Source organism: Ostrinia nubilalis, chromosome 3, assembly GCF_963855985.1.
Source record: "Ostrinia nubilalis chromosome 3, ilOstNubi1.1, whole genome shotgun sequence".
Taxonomy (NCBI): Eukaryota; Metazoa; Arthropoda; class Insecta; order Lepidoptera; family Crambidae; genus Ostrinia; species Ostrinia nubilalis.
Window position 1 is genome coordinate 9,673,785 of NC_087090.1, and position 25,560 is coordinate 9,699,344.

Consider the following 25,560-nt stretch of genomic DNA (forward strand, 5'->3'; position numbering starts at 1 on the left):
CTGGTATAACAGCGTAAGTAGTGCGACACGGAAAGTCGGCTGCCCCGCCCGCGTAATGTTAGATAGAAAAGCCAGTTATTTTCAATGTGCTTTGTGTACGCTGATAATAGTCAGTAAGTTAATCTACGCTTTACTAATAGGCTATTTTTTTAAGTTTTATTGTTTACTAGATAGCAATTCATGTGATGCAGATTCGATTTAGATAGTTTTTTTTTATATAAATGGAGTTTGAATATGATGACAACTTCTAAAAAAATTATTCTTAATTTTTACCCCTCAACCATGTTGCTTATTGGATGATTTACAGCTTCCAACTAAAATAGTACAGCTTTCACTTTAGAAATATGACAAAATATTGTTTAAAAATTGCCTGTATGTGTGACTTTCTAGCCTCAATTGATTTAGCTTTACCTAGGCAGATTACAAACTACCTTCTCATGGAAGTGGTTGTTTTAACCCATCAATTCAGAATTTACCTAGGCGGAATTACTGACTAGCTTCTCCAAATTGAGATGGCTGTTAAACCCAGTTTGTGGCCATGGCCGCCGCAAGATCATTGTTATTTATCTCAGTGCCTCCCCACTTTTATTTCGGCTCTGTCCGCGCCGGTTTATTTGTCTTCGGGATCTGAGGGTACATTAACGTATTTTTCTTCTCTATTAGGGAGACGGTCGCCTCACCTTCAAACTTTGGGACGGAATCCGAGCTTGTTTACTTGTTTTTTATTTCGGCTTAAGTTAAACAAAAGTTGACGATTGATTGTGTTGCAGAGATCGTAATCACGAATGCGCCCAACTGTCCAACTTTGACAAAGCAGTTGGAACTGCCATTTTATTGGCAGTTGGCGCTCGGATTGTATAGACACGGTTATTAAACATTGTAGGGAGACGCACGACGGCGATTTGGAAATTTATGGCGGCTGAAGTTATTTTAGTGTAGTTAAAATGCTGAATTAAGCCTATGGGATTATATTAAAATTGATAACAATTTAGTTTACTTTTACACTTTAGTTTTTAGATTAAACTCAAGCCGATTCAATAAAGTTGTCTAAGGTTTGGTATATCTTGTGAATTTTTAAAAGTTTTATAAGTTTTCAAAATATGCTTTATACAAAAAATATAACATAAACGGTGTCTTGTAAAAAGTGCTCTATCATATTGAATGAAAACCACTCCACCACCTTGAATCTAAAACACGAAAATAAAATAATAAACTTGCTCGTTGATTCTACCATAGCCAATGCCATACGTTTGTTTACATAATAAACTTATAAAAATGATATAACTGTCGGCCTACTCGTACAAAATGTTTTTTCAGTGGAATGACCAACGTTGCGCGCGCGCACGCCGCAAGCGCTTGTAAACGCTGATTCACGCGCATAAAATAGCCGCACTATTTTCGGACGTCCTTCGCACGGTTTCTCTGAGATTACTAACACATACAGTAAATAGAGTAGGGGGTAGGCTCAATGGGTGTCGGATTCGAGGTCTGAAAGTGCCAGGTGTGGTAGGTACATGTTGGCAAGCCGACCTGTTAAAATATGTAATGAAAATCCATATTTTAACAACGATATTTTATCCAAATTCGTAAGTTCTTCTAATGATGAACTTTTAGTTCTGTGCTATCTAAATATTTTACCTATGTTAAATAATTGTATCTAAAAGACAGGTCTTGATTTGAAGAACTAGAATAATATTGCCCAATCTATAGAAGGTAAAGTAGAAAGCCACTAGAAGATACAGACCAAATTGGATCTATTCGTTACAAAAGGCGGGGTTTATATTCAACTGTGGTTAACAAATTAAGAAAAGAAAAAATCAACCTAAATTCAATTTTAAACTTGTAAACCTACTGTATTCTCCCATAGAGCCCCGTTTGCACGACTGGAAATCGCCCGTACTGTTATTAACCCAAAATACACTTCATTTACATACTTCTTCATCGCTTTCGTTTACGCCACTAATGCTTTAATACTTTAATGACACTTCATCTCAGACAAAGCCTACAAGGACATTACGAAGCGTCGAGCCTCAAAATTGAATTATCCAGACAAAAACCTAACAGAGGGAGGTAAATTGGCAGAAGAATGAATCCATTCGCGGATCGGTTGCACGAAAATTGCAACAGTGCGGCTCGCCAGCGAAGCGCGCAATTATAACGAGACCTTATAAATCAGAATGAGTTGTGGCATATTATTAGGGCTGTTCCACGAAATAAGAAGACTGGGAACAGTGACTTCGCCAAATGCCCCCGTTTTTATAAGTGTGTATGCAGCACGACCAAAGATTTCTTTTAAGTAGTTCTAAAGAAGCTGTTCAAAATAAAAATATTGTCACAGCGTGAACGTCAAACTTAACTTCAAATTCATGTACACATTGTCATAGTTTTATAATATTTCAAAAGGCATAAATGTAGAGACACCTTTGTTTCATCTATCCTACCTTCGTGAGTTTCGTAGTAATCTACAGATGCATTGTATAACTTGTCTAGTAAGGAGGTCCTTGTGCACGACCTTGCTATTTAAATATTTCTCTATTTTCATTTCAGTGGCACAAGACCCAATTTCTGTTTCTATTGCGTACTAAAATATTATTGGTTATTATAATTTGTATCAGAATAATTTTTAAAGATATTAAGTTTTTATTTACGTAAGTTACGTGCTTCAAACTAAAATTAGATTCTAATACAACTATTTGGTTACGAAAATAATAATGGCGTAAGTAAAAAGCTTTTGTAGGTATAATCTTGAGATCTGAATAAAGATCCCTTCACTTTGTAAATCAATTCGATCAATTAGTCCCAATTTAGAATTCCGTTCCATTATCTTGAACCTGCAGAAATTGTAATAAGATCTCCAAGATCTTCTAGTGAGCGTCCGATGAAAATAGGATCTTAAAAACTAAAGGTCCAGACAGTGGGACTCGTTTCCCTGAATACAAATAGTCGGTTAGAGGTTAGAGGACTTACCGTTTCGCAAATTATCTCTCCGCTACAGCCAGGGACCTGCAACAAGGTTTTATATTTAGTTTTAGGGCACAGGTACCTAATCGGGGGATTTCGTTAGTACAGACAAAAGGTGGAATCGGGAAGGGTCTGCACATATTAGTTTTGGTATTAGTTAGACTATTAAATAGTTTAAAAAAGTACGTTTACCAAACCTTTTTAATAATTTTTAAATCATACTAAGTAATGGGTCACTGTCTGTCACGGTGTTTTTATGTAATACGCGACCATAGAAAATGTAAATTTTTCTAGCAAATAAAGCAGAATGATATTGACGTCGAACTATCCACGTAAGTATCTAATATTTGAGCATACTTATCTATGATTGAAAAGTAAAGTAAATGCTTAGGGTATAAGAACAGTCACATCTCTGATTTAGTACACTTTTATCGTAACATGTTTTATAAAACCATCAGTTTCTTTGGACGCGGACTATAGAAATCAATTTATTAATAAACGTCTTAAATTCACGAGTATTACATAACTGTTTAGAATTTGTTAAATTGAAAGCGCATTTTCCGAACCAATGGCTCGTATTAATTTCCTGAATTAATGAGCTGGTTATTAAAATTAACACTAACGAGTGATGTTTCCGCGTATAAATTGACACTTGGCAAGATGATGGAAAGTCATTAATTGGTAATAGAAATAGGCGCAGTTGGTAGGCACAGATGACAGCACATCAACATATACATTTTTGTTGCAAAATCATCCTTATTACAAGTAAATAAGAGCCCACAGTGTTTAGCTTGACGTGCCGTCATCTGTACCTCTGATTTTTTAGTTTTGGTGATAGCTCATACAGTGCCATCATTTCAGACTGTTATTGTTATTGTAACAAAAAACAATACAATACATAAGATGCAGTATAAATGTATATTAGTTATGTCGCCTTTATGTGGATAAATTATATATTTTTTATCCACTACGAGGAAGCTATTTGCTCAGCATTTCATTTGATGGAAGGTGATGATCAGGCCGAATAAGGAAACAAGCTTCACCTGGAATCTTCAACCACAGATCAACTGGCTATACTTAATATGATCTCTAGCAATTTATCAAGATGTTTTTTTCATTGTCTGTTCCTACTGACATTGTTTTTATTGTGATTTATGCATGTAATTTTGTAATCAGTAGAGCAATCACGTCTCAAATCCAGCAATCTCAAAGGCACGCGGATGCGATGTGTAGGAAATGGTTTCATGAGTCATTTTGTGTAATTTTTGCATACTACATGAACATTAACCACGTTAAAATACACTATTAAATTTCTGTAACTATTATGTAATACATATTTTAATATAAAATAATTTCTTTCAGTAATTTAGTTGTAGCACCAGCGGGAAATCTCGCATTTTAACTATAATTTTAAAAGGCCATTTAGTGCATTAACCTTTTAAAAGTGGACACTAATTTTAATCTGCCTAATGCTACTTTAATTGGGAATCTACTACATTCCCTTGCGTATAGTTTGACTGACATACGTCTAAGGGCACGGCCATTACCAAAACCGCCCGTTGCTATGTCAACTGAAAAATATAGCTGATTCAAGTACTACATAATGAGCACACGGTCATAAAACAAAGCGGGGCTTACTGCAACGTTTATTCGTTAGTTTACGAAATCGTAAAATATGATAAGCATCGGCCAATGAGATTCCAGCGGATCCCATTTGTTTGTATTTACGAGGGAATTGGGCCTTGACCTTAGGACGGGGCGTGAGTGCCGGCGGGAACGACAATTTTCTTTGTCTGGATTTTTTACTTGAGAAATATTACGCTGATAAGCTTTTTTTCCTTTATACTGTCACCTATTTGCGGTAGGTTTTGTTAAGGTGAGTTTCAGTTTGCTGCCTAAAGTTGTTAGTCAAATGTATCTCATTCAAATATTAGTCAATAAACTAGGACCTTCTAGTTCTTAGTTCATTAAACTAGAAAGAGAACAGCAAAAATGATTCTGTTTAGTCATAGGTTAAGTTAAGACTATACACGACGAATTTCCTTTTCAGTTTATTCATAAAAATTTAATTAAATGCCATGGCACAGTCAGCCTTTCTGTCAAAATAATGTAGATTTCGTTACTTCAAAGTAAAAATTTAATAATTTTTTTCATTTAAAATTAGCTTTCGGGATGTTTTAGACTTACTAAGCTTCTGTAAAATTTGGCCACAAAAATATCATTTAATTAATTACATAAAATCAAATCACCCCGCTGACAGTGAACCCCCGTATTAGGCGAATCCGAGCTGCGCCAACTGACAACGTCAGGAAAACAACTTCGCCAAATAAAGCCGAGTTCTCTTTGTCGCGTCATTGTCGTGATTTACTTCGGAACTAGATTAATTGAATAGAAACCCGTGTTTTGATTAACTTTACCGTTGTTGGTTTGCCTTCTTTTTTGCAAGATTCACTTTGGGTTTTGTGAGTTATTTGTTTATTTAATTAAAATGATAATGGTGCGAAGTGAAACGGAGCATCGGGATAAAGATTGGAAAACTGATCAGAACGTCGCCCGCACGATCCGTTGTCTCCTAGACTTTGTTTAAGGCCGGGTAGCAGAGAAAATGGCGAAAATGAGGTTTTCATTTTTCATTTTTGAGGTACTAAACAGTAAAATTAAAGGCCAAGATTTTTATTGGGCATAGTTGAGGATATTTTCTAGGGCTATTAACGGATGGAAACACGATTTGATGAAGTTGACTCGATAGAATAAATTCCCAAAGTTACCTCTATTCGTTTTCTATTTATGGTTTTATTTTTAAAATAAGCGATTTGAGATTCTAAATCTTTTACTAAACTAAAGTTCAGAAATAACTTGAGGGCTTTTAACGGATGAAATTTTTATGTTGCGTCTTATTTAGTTACTATGTTAAAAAATGTGGAAAAAATCGTCCATGACGGCTTGGACAATCTCAATCAGTCGCGCGGTGGCGCTTACGGAGGACGGACGCGTGTCAGTTTTTTGGCCGTGACAGTTCGCGATTTGTCAATATTTTTGACAATGATGACTTTGATGAGTCACAGTATAATAATATCAGTGTTACTGGAGAAAGCTTAAATTTTTGATAATTAAAAATTATCAATTTTGTCTACCTATTGAAATTTAAATCGTTCGCATCCTTTTAAACGAAGACTCTACTCATGATACATAGTACATTCCTCAAATATGAGACAAAACCAATGAGTTAAAATTACATTTTAATAGTACCTACATACAATCGTCTTACACTCTTTAGAAGAGCACACTGACACAAATAAATAATAATCAATATAAAGCTTGTAAAAAAAAATACTGTCTAAGGTCTGTAGCTAAAGGTCTACGCTGCAAGATGGAAGAATCTTCTAACCAAAAAGATGGCAGATGCAGCAGATGTCAACGGATTTAAAACTGGAGTTGATGTGACTCCTTGTAGACTTGAGTGTCTAGAGCGTCCCTTCCTCCACCATGCGTAAGAATGTTTCAAAAATACTGTCTAAGGTCTGTAGCTAAAGGTCTAAGCTGCAAGATAGAAGAATCTTCTAGCCAAAAAGATGGCAGATGCAGCAGATGTCAACGGATTTAAAACTGGAGTTCATGTGACTCCTTGTAGACTTGAGTGTCTAGAGCGTCCCTTCCTCCACCATGCGTAAGAATTTTCACAAAAATACTGTCTAAGGTCTGTAGCTAAAGGTCTACGCTGCAAGATGGAAGAATCTTCTAACCAAAAAGATGGCAGATGCAGCAGATGTCAACGGATTTAAAACTGGAGTTGATGTGACTCCTTGTAGACTTGAGTGTCTAGAGCGTCCCTTCCTCCACCATGCGTAAGAATGTTTCAAAAATACTGTCTAAGGTCTGTAGCTAAAGGTCTAAGCTGCAAGATAGAAGAATCTTCTAGCCAAAAAGATGGCAGATGCAGCAGATACCAACGGATTTAAAACTGGAGTTCATGTGTATCCTTGTAGTTTTGAGTCTCTAGAGCAGTGGTTCTTAACCTTTAAGTCATGAGGGACCATTTTACCAAATTTCTGTCTTGTCAGGGACCACCTCATAATCGGTCAAAACCAGTTTGACTGCAAAAATCAGTTAAAAGTGGTTTTGACCAAGGTGTGCAACGTACGTTATACATAAATTATGGAAAGAAAACACCCAGACCAATACAAACAAATATGTATGCAATTTTTCTTTCTTTCTTTCTTTCAATTTTAGTATGATATTTTTATTTATAAACAAAAAGACTGAACAAACTTGATGCGTGTACTGATTAATGTAATTAACCACATGCAAAGCTTTGTGAATTGCAACAACTATAATTTATTATCCAAGCTCTAAATAATCGCTACTACGAGTAACTGATCATAAAATGTTTTTCCAATCACTCAAGCTCCCGAGGATCTACCGATAGGTCGGGTGACGTAATCTTGAAATTCTTTTAGCCGGCGCGGAACTTCCGGAAGGTCGGGTGACGCCACGCCTCTTTGAACCGTGTTTACTTTGGCAGTTATATTCTATATTTATTCGATTCTAAAATATATTTCCAAAAATTTTGAAAGTTGTTTTTATTTGTATCACTTGGATATGATTTGTATTAGAAAGTACTGTGAGTGTGACGCTTGAACGGAAGGAAGTCAACCTAACCTAACCAACTGAGTATTTCTAAACTGCGTATTTCTATACTGTGTTGCCGCGAGAGCTCTTTGGCGCGCTGTCTTCGGCGAAGTATTGCGCGCGCAGATTTTGACAGCGCGAAATACCTACTTTAGCAGAAATACCAAGCCTTAATAAGAGCCACAGTGCATCGGAGAGTTCAATGCGGGTACAGTCGGCCCGGTAAACAGCTGCTGCCTGCGCCCGACGCGCAATATCCCTCCGACAAAATAAAGGAGAATTCCCCGCGACGACAATCGTTCCTTACCCTTAGCCGAGAAATACAAACGCACGGCTCCGAATGACTTTACAAAAATTTGCATGGAGCCTTTTTTCTCTATATTATTTTCCAGAAAAGCAATTTTTGCACGTCGCGGGCGATACGAAGGCGGGAAATTGCAGTGTTCTGGAGGGCGGGATGGAGTGACGCGGTATTGTGGGGCAGAACGATTGCTTCGGCTTTATTGCCTCGCCTGGACGTTTGAATATCTACACGTGTAATTGAGACTTTCGGTTTTGACCGCTTTGTTTGGGAAAATGGGAAAAATCATACCTACCCGTAGAGTTACAATTCGCCAACTCTCATATTATCTGCATACTTTAGTAGACACCCTTGTTGTCTTGTTCGAAGACTTTGAATATGTTAAAGGCTTGAGTGACTGCGCATTTAGATTTTTATTATAAGTAGATTGGGATCAAACGCAGTCTTAAGTAAAAGTAAAAGAAATACATGAATAACTATTACTGTCACCTGTTTAAAACTACCTCTTGTATTGCTATATTATCACACACATCTTTTAGCGCTTATTGCATTTTCTAACCACTAGAAAAGTTATTTTAAGAAAACAAACTCTTACTATACCCATGAACCCGTGTGCAATTTTTAAAGTGAAACTTGAACTTAGCGTGAAATTCACTCGCAAAGTTTATAATTCCAAAATTAAGCACAAAGTGAGATTTTACGGCGCGTTAACTTGCGCCTACTTCATACGCGCTGGTGTCGTCGCTAAGAAGTAACTTAAATTCAGCTGAGAAACAAAACTGCTAACGAGAGTATCTAAACGTTAAATAAGATAAGGCATTTTATAAGGAAGTAGTGTTTATTTGAAGTAGTAAAAGCGAAAAGTCACTGACTGACTCACTCATCACGAAATCTCAGAAGCTATAACACCTACAAACTTTAAATTTGGCAGGTACCTACTCGTAGGTTCCTGATGGCTGTAAATATTCGCTAAGAACGGATTTTACTAAACTCCATGTAACAAAACGGGGGCCAGTCGTACAAAGTCCCTCTAGTTGAATATATGAATGACTCTAATTTCAATCGACTAACTATTGCATTGTTTGGAAAATTGGAAATAATATATTTGTCTAAACAACAGCGTATGTATCGATCAACATGGAAATCATTGGGGAGGCTTATGTTCAGCAGTGGACGTCCTATGGCTGAAATGATGATGATGATGAAACAATAGTAACGCAGTTTGTTATGTACCTAATAAAAAGAACTTGGATAGATTATTTAAAACGTGACACTCCACGACGCGTCGCAGCGCAACACCTGCCTTTATACCTGACCGAAAATATTAGTCATCATGTCTGAACATTACACAGCGGGTGACCTAAGCCCGACCATGAATCTATTTCAATATTTTCAAAGCTGCTTCCAAGTCCAGCTACATTTATTCAAAATACAAACGAAACCGGAATCTCACGTGTAGAAAATATTAAAGTTCAGTTCAGCAGAATGAAAAATGATCATTGAAATTATCCGTACAGAATATCAATAAGAATAATACTTTCAAATGCTCAAGGTGAAGTTTTTCACGAGCTCAGAACTTTATTGCTCGTAAAATAGTCTGCAGCTCACTTTGTTTCAAACGACCGGGTGTAGTTTCGGAACTTTGTGAAAATATTGTTTTGGTTATTAATTGTATGCGAAACTCCGTCCACATTTCGCAGTGTGCTGCGTTCCAGTGGGGTGGTTTAATCAGGCCATATCTCCGCCAGCAATCTTGTTCATGTATTGAAAACGTGGAACAGGAATCCTTTCGCCCCGACCCGGCTTTTCCAAGATTAGAAAACACGTTTTCGAGAGCTCTCGAGCAATTTTCCGTTTACGTAGAGGTAATTGTCTAAGAACAGGTAGGAATAGGTATCTCTCGGTCGGACGGGCGCCCGCTGCCTCGCAATCCTCCGATACGGGACGTGCACCGAATCCTAATACCTGTACTGATTTTATTTTTGCCTCCCCCAACCTTGATTCGGCTAATAGTTATCTCCCGGCGGCCAATGATTCCGGAACGTCCACCCGTAAAACCGGATAACCATCCTAAAATTTTAAAGTCTCAATTTTCACCGGTGTAATTTCAGCAAGGATAATCAGACCGTTTTATTGCCATTTTTACGTTTCGCCCCGTAACGTTTCCTTTGTGTAAATTATGCAGAAATCAATTCAGCCTTGTAAGCTGGGCCTCGGTAAATAATTCAGCGGTGATTGTAACGAGGGTCCGAGCCACACTAAATGTTCGGTGGAATCTTGAGGTCGGACAAACAAGTCCTGTTTTCCTTATCTCCGAATAAAAATCTCTTACTTGACTCTTTGGCCGAGACCTGGTCCAGCGATAAGGTATCGATCGTCCTATCTCCACTAATTCAATGCGAATATTGTACAAAGTTGTGGAATCGTGCAAAGTGTTCGAACAAAGATAATCTGTGGGCTCCAAATGAAATCAGAGCCCGCCTCCTGCTCTGGATTCCGCTGGCGTCCACTGTTCACCGTACTCCCACTAATTTAATTATTTCATTAAAATAATCTCCAAAGACTGCGTGGTCTGCAGTCTGCACTCTATTGGATAATATTATCACGAGTGTTAAACAACTTTGTGCGATTAAATCGAATTTTCTCGAGCTAGCCAATTTACACATGTAACGGCGAATTTGTTGTTGTGAATAATTCATATAGATCGTAACTTTAACAAGAAGCAGTAGTCCGGGATAAGCTTGTTACAGCGAATTCACGGTGGCAGACAATCTGTTCGTACCAGCACTTTAAACAGTACAAATAGCCTTAAAATTTAATCGTTTCCCGCAAAGATTTCTCCATGAAAAGTTTTCCACTTCAAACTTTGCCACTTCGCCGAAGCCAGGACGCGTTTAACAAAGCTTTTTCATACTTACATTTTTATATCGGAATGGAGCGTCACGCTCGGTTTCACGGGCGCCCGGCCGCCCGACCGCGAAAAGAACGCACATAGACCGGTAATAGGTGACGGCTTGTACGATATTCGAGTCACGTTTAGAATTCCTTATATTTCATCTTTTTCTACGGCCCGAAAAATGTCATCGAATACACATTTTCCCGTAATCCTCATAAGTCTGGCCCCGCGTCGCGGGAGCGGCCCTAGCGCCCCTCGCCCCGACAACTTCGCGGCGCCATGACTTGCATTCCAATGAGCCCGCTAAAGAACTGCGACAGCCATCTTCAATTAATAGACCGCCACATTAGTTATCCCAGGACCTTGACGAAAAACATTATTCAACGCTCGATCAAATTGGCGGCCCCAAAAAACAAAGGCGACATTGAAATGGAATTGAGAACGATTTTCTTCTTTTATATTCGTTGCTTTTTATTGCTTGGTAATCTTTCTAATTTATTTGCGTTGCTCCGAACGGAATACATTACAAACTATTAGGGAAAGTGTTGTGTTAAAAGTTTACAGATCTTTTTGCGAAGCAATCTAAAGCAAATACAAATTGAGTTAAGCTTGATAAATTGGTTAAAACTAAGCCGTGTTCTAATAGCTTTTTTCTTTTTCAGGGTTTTCACCGTTTGCAAACATACGAGTATCTAGAAGTTTGTCCAAATGAACAAGATTATTATTAAAGTCTCTTCAAATTAATCGTAGTCTAAACATGTATCTGCCGAACGACAGAGCCGATCTAATAATGAAAATCTTCATCGAAACGTAGGTAAAGTTTTAATTGCTAGAGTGAGTGGGCTAACCAGACCGGGCTTGGCACGTGTTAGGATTTAGGGTTGAGCCCTGCCTCTTATCGAGAACAGGTCGGAACATGCACCTCGCGAAGTTCCGACAGGGAAACTTGTTCCAAGCTGGAACTTCATCAGTAGTGAGCTAGTGAGAGCGATTACTCGCAGCCACTAGTTAGAACGGCGACATGCATTAGAAACAAGCTGGCGTCGTGTAATAGCTCCATCTAACGAGAATATCCTAGAGCGCTTATAAACAGCACTTTTTGGTGAGCTGTGCCTCTACCATGAGTTTACCTACCGAGCATCTCGCTATCGAGGGCGTAAAAAAATGTATGGCAAATTGTACAGCGCCTCTAGCGGTTAGTAGCTGAACCACAGCAAAACTAAAAACACTACCATAAGTTCATCTCAAATCGTTAGGTAAAAAACCTATCTAAATGAATACGATAGCGACTAAAGTTTTTATTAAGTTTCATACAAATAACTTACCATGAGTTGCAATTTTCAAAGATGTCATCGAAAAATACCTTAGCTGTCACAGTAACGTAACTCACTGGCTTATTGACGTGTGAAAAGCAAAATAAAATTGTGGTTTTAGGTCATTTTAGGTGTTTTCTTTATTAAATTATGTCGGAAAGAAGTTTATTACGATGGAACATGTTATCAGCATGTGGGCAGACCTCCCACTAGGTGGACCGACGATCTGGTGAAGGTCGCGGGAAGAACCTGGATGCGGGCACATTGTGGAGATCCTTGGGGGAGGGAGAGGATGCTGCGTTTCCCAGAGATATGCGAGGGAATTGTGTCGTGCGAAGATGTCTAGCTGTGCTGTGAAAATGTGTGTGGGTTTCCACCAAAGCTGTGCAAGGAAAATGTATCGTACGAGGATGTGTAGCAGAGATTTGAAAATGCTCTTTAGTGTTGTACAGCCTGAGCCTTTTCTACCAGAGATGTGCTGACCGAGGCGAGGTAAATGAAGCGATTTTATTGGTTCTTTACAAACACATCCTTCGCTACGCATCCTCGCACATCTCTGGTGGAAACGCAGCCTTACGAGATCATGATAGAAAGCTAATCCGACAATGAATATGTATTTTCAAAAGTTGAAATTTACTTTTGTTTTTAATCAGTCTGTGTATTATGTATTAGGTTTTGTGAAATAAATAGTCAATAAAAATTAATCATTTTATTTTCAACTAGCTTTTGCCCGCGGCTTCGTCCGCGTGAAATTTAGTTTGTCACAGATCGACATAATTATAGCCTATATGTTAATCTGTGTTATAAACAATAATACTGTAAAGTTTCATCAAAATCCGTTCAGTACTTTTTGCGTGAAAGAGTAACAAACATAATGACATCCAAACTTTCGCATTTTTAATATTAAGTAGGATATTAGTAGGATATGTATTTACTTAATTATTATTACTGACAAGATTGCTACCATGTAGGTATGTTTAGTGACCATGAAAGATTAAAACAATATAATGTATTTAATTAATTATAATATCTTAAGTTTTGCAATAATAAGGTAGGTATATCCATTCAGTTACCCTAGGTCTTTATTATGGATTTAATTTACAAGTAGTTATTTACAAGCAATCTGCTCTAAATCCTTTGGCTTCAGGGAAGAACCTGGACCGCCACCAGTCCAGTGTTCCCTTGGCAGCTCTGTGTATGCGAGTTGCCTTCTTGCTGTTTAAAGTCACTCCACACCTTAACAAATAAACATTACAAATAATAATGACGAAATAAGATAAAAGCAATCAAAATGAATAAAGTAGTAGGTATTTATATACACACTTTTCTCAATTTCTCAGTAGTTTTCGTGTCGCCGGTGGCATCAGCATTTCACGTTCGCGTGTCCGTTAGTTCCACCCACCGTTGACTATTGTTGGCTCTTTCTTGGGGCCCTTCAGTGGGCATACTCAGATCGCCATATCTATAGAAAAACAACTTTATTGTAATCTAGAAAATATAAATCTAGCACTCATATTACTGAATTTTAGCTAGGCACGTGGAAGTTATGCTGGGGAGGTTGTATTTCTCCAAAAAAACCAGCTCAAAATTATTCGTTTAATATCGAAATTCCTCCACCACATACCTAGTATGTTTATTTTTACTTAACTTACCTTTCCATAAATTCTACAATCGGTTTAAACGGATAGGCGCAGGTTCTCATTTTCCTATCGTGGTTAAAATCCAATTTTTTGTGGAAAATTATTCATCAATAATCCTTCAACAAAACATGTTTTGTTATCTGTTGTCATGACAACAGCTGCGTCAAAGTCGCAATGACAAGAAATAAACAATACAAATTTAAAATCATCATGTTAATTCAGCTTTAAGCACTGTTCTAGGACACTTAAATTTTGCAGTGTTATTTTTGACATTTTTGTTATTTCCTACTCTATCTTTTCTATATAGTTAGAAAGGAGCGGCATTCGTTCTTTCATTCATCCATTCATAGAGTGTGAAGTTGGATACGTTAACATGTTCACCAACATAACATCACAAAACCATCGAATTATCGCTGGCGAGTAAAGTATACGGTAATTGAACTCATGGTATGATTTTAATGCAAACTTCATCGATCCACGTTTAAACTCTATCGACTGTAGTATACGAATACAAGTTTTCGATGGCAACTCATGGTAGAGGCACTGTACGGTAAATGTAAAGAGCTTGATATTTTCGCTATTTCGCAAGCTGTGACAGCGAAGAGGAAATTACTTAGCTGTTTTGACGCGACTTAGTGAAAATATACTTTATTTATTTAGAACTGTGCCTCTACCATGAGTTGCCATCGAAAACTTGTATTCGTATACTACAGTCGATAGAGTTTAAACGTGGATCGATGAAGTTTGCATTAAAATCATACCATGAGTTCAATTACCGTATACTTTAATCGCTAGCGATAATTCGATGGTTTTGTGATGTCATGTTGGTGAACATGTTAACGTATCCAACTTCACACTCTATGAATGGATGAATGAAAGAACGAATGCCGCTACTTTCTAACTATATAGAAAAGATAGAGTAGGAAATAACAAAAATGTCAAAAATAACACTGCAAAATTTAAGTGTCCTAGAACAGTGCTTAAAGCTGAATTAACATGATGATTTTAAATTTGTATTGTTTATTTCTTGTCATTGCGACTTTGACGCAGCTGTTTTCATGACAACAGATAACAAAACATGTTTTGTTGAAGGATTATTGATGAATAATTTTCCACAAAAAATTGGATTTTAACCACGATAGGAAAATGAGAACCTGCGCCTATCCGTTTAAACCGATTGTAGAATTTATGGAAAGGTAAGTTATTAAGTAAAAATAAACATACTATGTAGTGGAGGAATTTCGAAATTAAACGAATAATTTTGAGCTGGTTTTTTTGGAGAAATACAACCTCCCCAGCATAACTTCCACGTGCCTAGCTAAAATTCAGTAATATGAGTGCTAGATTTATATTTTCTAGATACAATAAAGTTGTTTTTCTATAGATATGGCGATCTGAGTATGCCCACTGAAGGGCCCCAAGAAAGAGCCAGCAATAGTCAACGGTGGGTGGAACTAACGGACACGCGAACGTGAAATGAAATGAAAAGAAGGCAACTCGCATACACAGAGCTGCCAAGGGAACACTGGACTGGTAGCGGTCCAGGTTCTTCCCTGAAGCCAAAGGATTTAGAGCAGAGTGCTTGTAAATAACTACTTGTAAATTAAATCCATAATAAAGACCTAGGGTAACTGGATGGATATACCTACCTTATTATTGTAAAACTTAAGATATTATAATTAATTAAATACATTATGTTGTTTTAATCTTTCATGGTCACTAAACATACATGGTAGCAATCTCGTCAGTAATAATAATTAAGTAAATACATATCCTACTAATATCCTACTTAATATTAAAAGTGCGAAAGTTTGGATGTCTGGATGTTTGTTACTCTTTCACGCAAAAACTACTGAACGGATTTTGATGAAACTTTACAGTATTATTGTCTATAACTATTAACATATAGGCTATAATTATGATGATCTGTGACAAACTAAATTTCACGCGGACGAAGCCGCGGGCAAAAGCTAGTTGAAAATAAAATGATTAATTTTTATTGACTATTTATTTCACAAAACCTAATACATAATACACAGACTGATTAAAAACAAAAGTAAATTTCAACTTATGAAAATACATATCATTGTCGGATTAGCTTTCTATCATGATCTCGTAAGGCTGCGTTTCCACCAGAGATGTGCGAGGATGCGTAGCGAAGGATGTGTTTGTAAAGAACCAATAGAATCGCTTCATTTACCTCGCCTCGGTCAGCACATCTCTGGTAGAAAAGGCTCAGGCTGTTCAACACTAATGAGCATTTTCAAATCTCTGCTACACATCCTCGTACGATACATTTTCCTCGCACAGCTTTGGTGGAAACCCGCACACATTTTCACAGCACAGCTAGACATCTTCGCACGACACAATTCCCTCGCATATCTCTAGGAAACGCAGCATCCTCTCCCTCCAAGGATCTCCACAATGTGCCCGCATCCAGGTTCTTCCCGCGACCTTCACCAGATCGTCGGTCCACCTAGTGGGAGGTCTGCCCACATGCTGATAACATGTTCCATCTTAATAAACTTCTTTCCGACATAATTTAATAAAGAAAACACCTAAAATGACCCAAAACCACAATTTTATTTTGCTTTTCACACGTCAATAAGCCAGTGAGTTACGTTACTGTGACAGCTAAGGTATTTTTCGATGACATCTTTGAAAATTGCAACTCATGGTATGTTATTTGTATGAAACTTAATAAAAACTTTAGTCGCTATCGTATTCATTTAGATAGGTTTTTTACCTAACGATTTGAGATGAACTCATGGTAGTGTTTTTAGTTTTGCTGTGGTTCAGCTACTAACCACTAGAGGCGCTGTACAATTTGTCATACATTTTTTACGCCCTCGATAGCGAGATGCTCGGTAGGTAAACTTATGGTAGAGGCACTGAAAGTTTGAAAAGTTGTAGAGATGTTGAAACGCAGCAATTCCATTTTATTACTACACACGTCTGTCTATTAGTGCGTCTTCCCAAAACGCTTAATATTCGCAAGTCCAAGATCTTCGAGCGGCGGCCATGAATAATACTGGCCTAGATCGCATAAATAATGTAGCACAATCGATAAATTCTCGTGCGAGAGATATCTCGAGCGGTGTACCGTGGGCAGTAACTAGCACGCAGCTGGCCTGCGGTGCAGCGACAGTGTCCGCGCGTGCCCCGGGTCGCAATGACCCGACCACTCTAATTTATGGCGTCGGTAATTACCCCAAGAATCTGACTCAGCCCGGCCCGGGCAAATGTTTACCCTACGGACGTTGAGAAGCAACTACAGAAATGAAACTCCAAATTGTGTCTTTGTATGCTTTAGTCACTCAGTTTAGATTGATAGCTACAAGTGATTTGCGAGTATTGTCTAATTCACTAAGCTATTTTTCAGCAAATTGTTGAATAATAGGTTCTGAAAAGCACCTTAGAAAGCATAAAATGAAAAGACGCAGACGCAGGTGCAGCGACAGCGTGAGTCTTTTCTGATTCAAAAAGCCGACAGTGACCTGGGTCGGAATCTCTCTCAGCTGACTCGAGTAATGTGTATTCTACCGGGAAGAGAGCTCTAAGTAGCAAGATCAGCTTTGCTTCTTTAATTGCAAACTGAGTAATCCTACTAATTCCTACATTAATATTATAAATGCGAAAGTTTGGATGTCTGGATGTTTGTTACTCTTTCACGCAAAAACTACTGAACGGATTTTAATGAAACTTTACAGTATTATTGTTTATAATCCAGAATAACATATAGGATCTGTGACAAACTAAATTTCACGCGGGTGAAACCGCAAGCAAAAGCTAGTCAAACATGAAAGAAGTACGAGTCTGTTTGTCTTTCTACTACAGTTGTTATTCTGTTTATAAATAAACGTTCTTGTTTCAGATTCTGTTGAACAACAGCGAGATGCGTAACCTTGCTTGAACCGTGTAGATTTTAAGCCATGTGTAGCCAGTGAGCCCGCCCCGGTTGTGGTACAGTGACAGTGTTTGCGTTTGCACCGGGTCTGTAACGACACGCATCTCTCTAGTTTGAAGCAGTGGTGGTGATTACTATAATAATCTGAGTCAGCCACCGGTACTCGAGCAATGGTTATTCTACCAAATCCTACATCTTTAGCTAAGTTTTCCCAAAGATTGTTTTCTTCGTAAAATAAGAAACCGAAAGCTTAGTCATGCTTACCCAATCATATTTTGCGTCTATATCTCAATCCCATTAACATTGTATTTTTTGATTATAAAACTTTCATGAAAAAAGTTATCTAAACTCGTAAACCAATCTGAAGATACGTTAATAAATATTAATTAAAATTCCAAAGATAGAGATTGCTTCTTGTTTATTTTGCGTTTGTCCCTTTCAGTTCGTAATTAATATGCGTAATGTGTATCGAGCTGAATACTAGGAAAAGTTACAGTTTACAAGACTTTGATTAAGACTTTATATTCATAAAGTACATTTAATTATTATGGTAACGAAACCATCTTTTGAATAAAATATCAGACACGTCAAAGGGGATTATATCTTCATTATTCGCGCGCTCGTTGATAATCAAAAAATATTACTTGATGAACTTTAAAAATTGATACACATAAATTCACTTTCATTTGGCAAAGAGAACGCGTGGTTATAAAAAATGCATTTATTCCGGCGAAAGTAGTAAAATACAAACGAATGCTTTGTTTTTAGTGCTACAGAGAGGTCTCCGGGAGGTGTTTTCGTTGATAAATTATGCAGAAATCAATTCCTTTTCCCCCGGACGAGGAGCGCCGGCTGATAAATAATACATCTGTAATTGTAACCAGATCTTGGACCTGCGAGTACTGAGATATGAAGGGCCTATCTTCGGGAATTATTGAGGGATAGCGTGTAAATGTTAAAACAGATATGTTCATCCTTTTCGAATATTCGGAACACTTTCGGGGAAACGTTTCATTAAGATTAAATATGGTATCAATGAGGATATCTATAAACAAACTAAAGTCGCTGACATAGCCTGACGGATTAGCAAGCTGAAGTGGCAATGGGCAGGGCACATAGTACGCAGAACTGACGGCCGATAGGGCAGCAAGGTTCTGAAGTGGAGTTCGTGTGCCGGAAAACGCAGCGTGGGACGACATCATAAAGGTAGCAGGAAGGCGCTAGACGCAGGCCGCTACTAATCGATCAACATGGAAATCATTGGAGGAGGCCTAAGTTTAGCAGTGGACGTCCTATGGCTAAAATGATGATGAGGATGATGATGAAATATGGATTCCATTTCGTAACAATGAAATTTAGATATACTAAATAGAGATAAATGACAATATTCATGCATAGTTTATGCCAGAGAAATCGTTATCCTCTTCGCTGCTCAGTTTTGCATTACAATTTGTGCCGTATGCAGACAGCGTCATGCTCAGAAGCAAATTCAGTATTTGCTAGGAGACTGAGCTCATCGTACAAGCTCCTCACCTATTATCGCCTTAGCTCATAATGTGTAGAGCACTTAGCGAGATACCGGCTGTCGATGCGAGTAATAGATATTCATGAATTCAGTAAACCACCTAGCTTGAGAGTTTTTGTTGAGATTTTCTTAGAAAATAACAGATTTAATGTTATACAAGGGCATGATCGCTTCATCATATTATTTGCATCTTTATTAAGCACCAAGTACAATCGAAGGTAGATTAGACTATTATACATTTTTGGATACATATGGCCTAGCAACTTTTTTATGCAGAACAAGGGATTTAGGTAATTGACTGCAATCACACTGATATTAGGTGAGATGTAGTTTAAAATGGTACCTACATATCAGCCCTGTAAGCTCTTAATTACAATGATACCACAGTGTTTAGCTTGATAAGCCACCGTCTGTACATTTACATTACCGATAGAAAACATTTTGCCGTTTGTTGATTGGTTTTTACGTTCATACATATTGTAAAATTGTACAACGTCACAAATCCAATTGTGAACCACTCGGGCAATGATTTCGGTCGCGTCATGCATCGCAATAGAGGTATTGTTATATTTCTGTGACAGGGAATGATTTTGATTGGACATTTGCATGGGCAAATTATTTTTTGACAATATTGTAATAGGGACGTGTATTTTATACGGTTTCGAAACGTGAAGTGACGTCAGAATTGGTGCCAATACCGAAATCCAATCAACGTTCTGTGATTGACAGTCAAAGCCGGCCGTCCGGCGTTCGGCAGCCGGACAGCATATCCGCTGCATTCACCGGCCGGGCCGGTGTGCTAACACATGGCTTGCCTTGTAAAGAGCTCTCGCACAAATAAAGTTTACCTTTGCAATGAAAGCGACACCTTTTGTTTCAGTTAGAGAAAATACATTGTGATATGAGATAGATTTCCTTTAACCTTTAAAAAGATGCGTTATCAATGAAATAATTGAAAATTAGTAGGAGTGTTTGTTTAGTTCGTCATCATTTTTGCGAAAACTACCTACTTAACACTTGTACCTAAGAGGATATCAATCCGTGACTGTGCCTAAAAATAAAACTGACAAAATTAAAGAAATAAAAATATTTGTAGTATTCTAATCTATCCTCACATTGATTCAAAGATTAGTCCGGATTTCAAATCTAGATTTTTAAGTCCAGATTTGATAGTAACAACAAGCTAGCTGCCGACTTAGGTAATGCAGCTAACTGTAACAAACGGCAGATGGAGCGTTCCTAAGACAGTACGCCCGAGCGGACTCAGGGATTAGGGAAATGGTCCGACGCTACAACTGCTCCAATGAATTTGTAGTGGACTCTTTGACTCACCTACGAGTTTATTTGACAAACTGAATGTTAGATCATGAACTAAGAGGTATTAAATTTCACAGAATGAACCAATATGAGAATTTAAAGAAAGCGTGATCCAAGTTTTCTTTGGAAATCAAAGCGGCTTAATTTTCGCGTAGGCTTAATTTAGTCAGATAGGCGTAGGCTTACGAATTTTGCGTATCGTTGAAGAAATTATTAATTTATCATTACGTTATGAATATTGAAATTTGATAGATCGAACTATGTAGGTGTTTGGACAAGACAATCTTTGATAAAGATAGGTGTTTGGGCGTCCAAATCTTTTTATTAACATTCGCTGTCGCAATAATCACTGTCCATTTCAAGCGATATCAATAGACAATATTCGAGTGAACCACGCCATCTGTTGTCAAAAGTGTCAGGACTACGACCTTAACACTGAAATCACTGAGGGGTTCAGTTATAAATGGATTTACGGGGATATTAATTCAAATTCATCCCCGTGTCTATTGTTATTCTGGCCTGGACATGGGTGGGCAGGGTGCGTTCGGAATCAGTTTGTCCAATCAGTGGTAGACGCTTTGTGCATTAGTACCGCAGAACTACGCCACTTCACACCAGACGGGACCAGTCCATCTGATATTTGGGGAAACTTTAAGACGGTACATATACACGCATAAACTATTGTTTAGTTCTATAGTAAATATATTACTTTAGAACATCTATTTGCATAGTAATTATCACGCCATTTTATCGATTTTGCCCATACATTTTGGAGTCGATAAAAGTTATCACGGCGTGCATCTTAAGCTTACAGGCGCGATTGCGGTCAAATACCTGCCTTGTCATGCATAAAAAAGTTATAGCACCTAGGATTATAGTTTATCACACGTTTGAAAATATCTCATCAAATTGTTGTTGTTTGATAAAAAATATCAAATTTAAAGTAAATTTTCAAGAAAATTCTGTCAAGTTGTACCTAAAATCTTGATTGTTTTTTCTGATATTTAACTTAATTTTGACAGTGCTCTAGACCTCTTTTCTACTGTTATTATATTAAGGTTACTTTGTTTTTCAAGAAAGCGTATAATGCTTCAATTTATTTAATAGTTTAATAGACCGACTTCTAGAAAAGTCACAAAGTTTTTAGTGATACGGGTCATCTAACGGGACTGCTGAAGTTTGCGACAGTTTGGGTCGGAGACGGACATTCATAGCTAATGTTCTCTTTAGGGACTTTTAAAGTCATAGACAAACTAGAAAGCTGAAAAAAGAAAACTTTTTTAATTCTCATTTGCGTAGGTGTAAATAAGACTATTTTTTTTTAATCCTACCACGTCTGTTTTCTTTGTACATTTAAGGGGGTTAAGAAACTATATGAGGTTGTTACAACTGAAGCCAAAACCTTGGTTTCAGACTTTATAATAAGCTTCATTCATGACTCAATCAATAGGAATTCTTGGGATTCAAATATTGGCTACTAAGTAAGTACTGTAAAACAGAGCAAATTGTACGTTTGAGTTTTTGAGAGTGACTAAAGAATCAATATCTAAAGAAGCCTAAACTTGATATTTATAGTTATTGCAAAGAACGCGTTATAAAAACAAATATGACGTCATCTCGCTCTCGGAAAATGAATTCTATTCCCAAATAAGCATCTAAGCATATTATCGAAGTACCAATAAACTATTTACACAGCATCTAATTGTACGATTTGAATTATTCAATATGGTTCATCTTCCAAACTCCATTTCGTTGACGAGTACAATAACATTATCGCAATGAACTGAACGTCTATAACGAAATAACCGTCGGGGAAATAACTAACTATCAATTAAACCCGGTTTGCGTTGTGCATATGAAATAACGCCATTTTTATTGTAATGCGCGCACTGAAGTTAAACTGGATTATCTCTGATACCTACTGTTGTTGAAACTGCATTGGAGAGTGGACTTTTCTGTATTTGCAAAACGGCTATAGATTTTCCGTTTGATAGTTCAAACTGCATCTGTTTTAATACTTATACATTTGATGTCAGTTATTGATTGGCAATCCTCAAGTAGGTAAGTATGGACTATTTAAAATATCTGTTAATCCTACTTAAGTTACTGTTATTTTTATCTTTTTGGATAGACACGAGCTTATTAATCTATCTCTTATAACCATGGAGCGGATTTGGGTTAAAACTACAGTACGTATTGATAATACACTAATCAGGTAATCCCAAAAACTAATCGGAGCTAATAATGCGCAAAAACACACTTAAATGGGGAACAGTAACAAAGTTATAGGCAATTCATATAAAAATATATCTCTATCTCACAGATGACATTGCTTCCGACGCTATAACAGAAGTAGTTAAAATGTCCAGCTTGTAAATACGAGTGTAACACTCGGAGAGAACGAGAACCCTTTTTCCAATAAGTATGATCGAACGGCGGAGTTTCTGCTCTGTAGAAATTCTTGGGCAGTTGAGAACAAGTTGGTGGGGTCCCGCCAATATCGGCCGCCGCAGCAGCTGGCCGCGGCGATGTCTCAATAATCCTCAAGGTACCCTCCTAATCGACTCTTCCTTACTTCGGCGCAAGTGCGGCTAACTGATTAATTCTGCCACAGTACGTGCCTCTGTCCTTTCTATTATTGTTTGGCCCACACTTTCCGACGCTCGTGCCCCATTATTGAACGATATTTCGACTATTATTGCGAGTCCTCCCCGTCTGTTTATAAGGATCGCCGTTACACACTACTGCGTATAGTTTTGGATTGTAATTGCCGCTATTTTGTTAGATTGGATCCGAATTCGTCCGTTCGGCTCTAATGGTCCAACCGTGTTACGTATCCAAGAAATTAGAGCACGTGACACCGATTTACAGTAATGTATTTTCATCGGGGACGATTCGGCCTGTGTATTAATTAACTAGAGTGGCCGATCGTGTTCCGTTGCACCGAATTCTGGCTGCGCCAAGATTTATAGCAGCGTCAGTCTCTAATGATACTTTGCAAGTAGGAATTAATATTCGGCTAGCATCAGTAACAAATTATTTCAACTTCTGAAGTCAATTCCACATCGGTTCTCGACGGGTGCTCATAATTGATATCTGGGCGTTTGCAACGGATTATCCACCTGTGAGTAGCTACAGTTAAGAAGGGTGTTAAAGCAAGCAAGCAGCATCTTTGATAGTTATTAATAGCCTCGCTCCACTAATTTAGCAGCCAATGAATAATTGCCCATTGGCAAAGAGCTGTAGTGAGTAGGAAGCTAATAACAACGCGCGATGCACCATAAATTAAAACTCACTATTGGCCATTTAATTTGGGACGTCAAACTCATTCATGTCGCTCGCTGTGCATACGCGCTGTTGCCTTGATTTATTTAAAATTCGGAGCGATTACATTGAAAGCTTTATAGGTTCGGAGTTTTATAATTAAATTATAACTTCAGGTGCGAAAATGCTGGCTCTGTTTTTTGCGGGTGTTTCAGCGAAAAGTTTTCTTTCACGCATTACTTACAGGGCACACCTTTTTGTTATCAACGTAAATAAAGCATTAATTATTTACTGCTTAAATGCTACTCCATCAGGGCAAAAATAATAAATAAATACTGTGTATGATTATTATACACACTCCTGTCCGCGTCTTTCTTTTGCCAGTAACAGACCTTAGTCTATCACAGAAAACGTCGACACTTTTTTTCTTAACAAAAGTTCATTAAATATAAGTTTTCATATCCCTAACTACTTACTAAAAATATATTTAACATGTAACTAGTGGTTTCCTCAAAGATACCTTCATCCCCTTTTCTGTTTGCTTCAATTTAATTTTGCGACAAAACTGAAGCCTATTCGACCTTAACATCTTTACAGAATTCATCAAAGCCAATAAAAAACAAAAGACAGTTAAATTTGGTATTAATAGAGCTGTTAAAAAATTGAAAACACGTGTAACAATCATCTTTTGTTTCTCGTTAGCTCGTCAATCCCACACGCTGTTTACCCGTGGCTTCGCATTATAGTTTATTCTTGCTCGTGTTAATTGGTGTACTCTTGTTCCCGAAGCTTTTTCCGATAAAGCGAAGATTGCTCCACTTGTTGGCCTTGTCTAGGGCTGCCTTTAATGTTCTGCTATTATTGATAAGTTACATCGGTAATTTTCAGTTTTAAAAATTTTGAGATTTTTTCCTCAAATTTTATTTAGATTAAGGCTGGGTTGCACCATCTTACTTTAACTTTGACAAACGTCAAAAATCTGTCAAACTCCATACAAAATACACCGGTTATCGTCATAGTTACGGTCAAAGTTAGATGGTGCAACTCAGCCTAAGAGTACCAATTGCTACGAAGGTAAGTTACATGTTGGTCTTGGTTTTGAAGACTTTTTTCCACAGGGATAAAAATCCGTGTAAGAGTCTGTATTTATATGTACCTAAATATTATATACCGGCTATGTAACGTTTTGAAAGGATTTGGGATAAACCAAAATACGAAAAAATAGAAAAGAATAATAGTAGCGAAACTACTAGTAAATACTTCATGTTACAGGAGCTTGATTTATTATATAACATAACAACAAGTCTTCAAGACTTTAATATAATGTTTTCACATGTCACCCCTAGCCGGGGGTTAGAGCGGGCGGGGGTTAGACAAAACAGGGGTAGATCACCAATAACTCGCTCCATTGTTTGTGTCGCGGACTTAATAAGTTCGCCGAATTTATTATGATTTGTAGTCTCCCTTGTCGTCTTATTACGATCCTCTAGCCATAGTAGAGTCAACTATTCGAGTGATATTGCGAGAAGCCCGCGGCTCTTTTACGGCCGCCTTAAAAAAGGACACTGTGTGACTGCCTTTGATTACAAGAGGAAAACTGAATCCTTTTCGGATTTGGTTTATTGGATCAATTACGATTGTAGGCTTCTCTTTGACTTTGATAAGGATACGTAATATTGGGTGGTGGATTTGATTACATTGAAATAAATGCGATAATTAAGTACTTAAGGCGATTAGAGTCCTCAATCCGCGTCAAATGGGCATTTTGTAAAGCCTACTCCTCTTTTACTGCTGGACAGAAATAGTT

At 37.6% G+C, this 25,560-nt stretch overlaps 2 long non-coding RNA genes across 2 annotated transcripts in view; both read right to left on the minus strand.

Moving 5' to 3' along the window:
• Positions 1-2,967: 2,967 nt before the first annotated feature.
• Positions 2,968-25,560, minus strand: part of LOC135087868 (uncharacterized) — a 164,350-nt gene continuing 141,757 nt past the window's right edge. Inside the window, exon 3 of the long non-coding RNA XR_010260925.1 lies at positions 2,968-3,003. This is a non-coding gene — a long non-coding RNA (uncharacterized LOC135087868). The remainder of the gene's footprint in view (positions 3,004-25,560) is intronic.
• Positions 13,246-14,282, minus strand: LOC135088311 (uncharacterized). Its single transcript, XR_010261005.1, has 3 exons — positions 13,753-14,282; positions 13,424-13,562; positions 13,246-13,336 (listed from the first exon to the last, which is right to left on the minus strand). It is a non-coding gene; the product is annotated as an uncharacterized LOC135088311 (long non-coding RNA).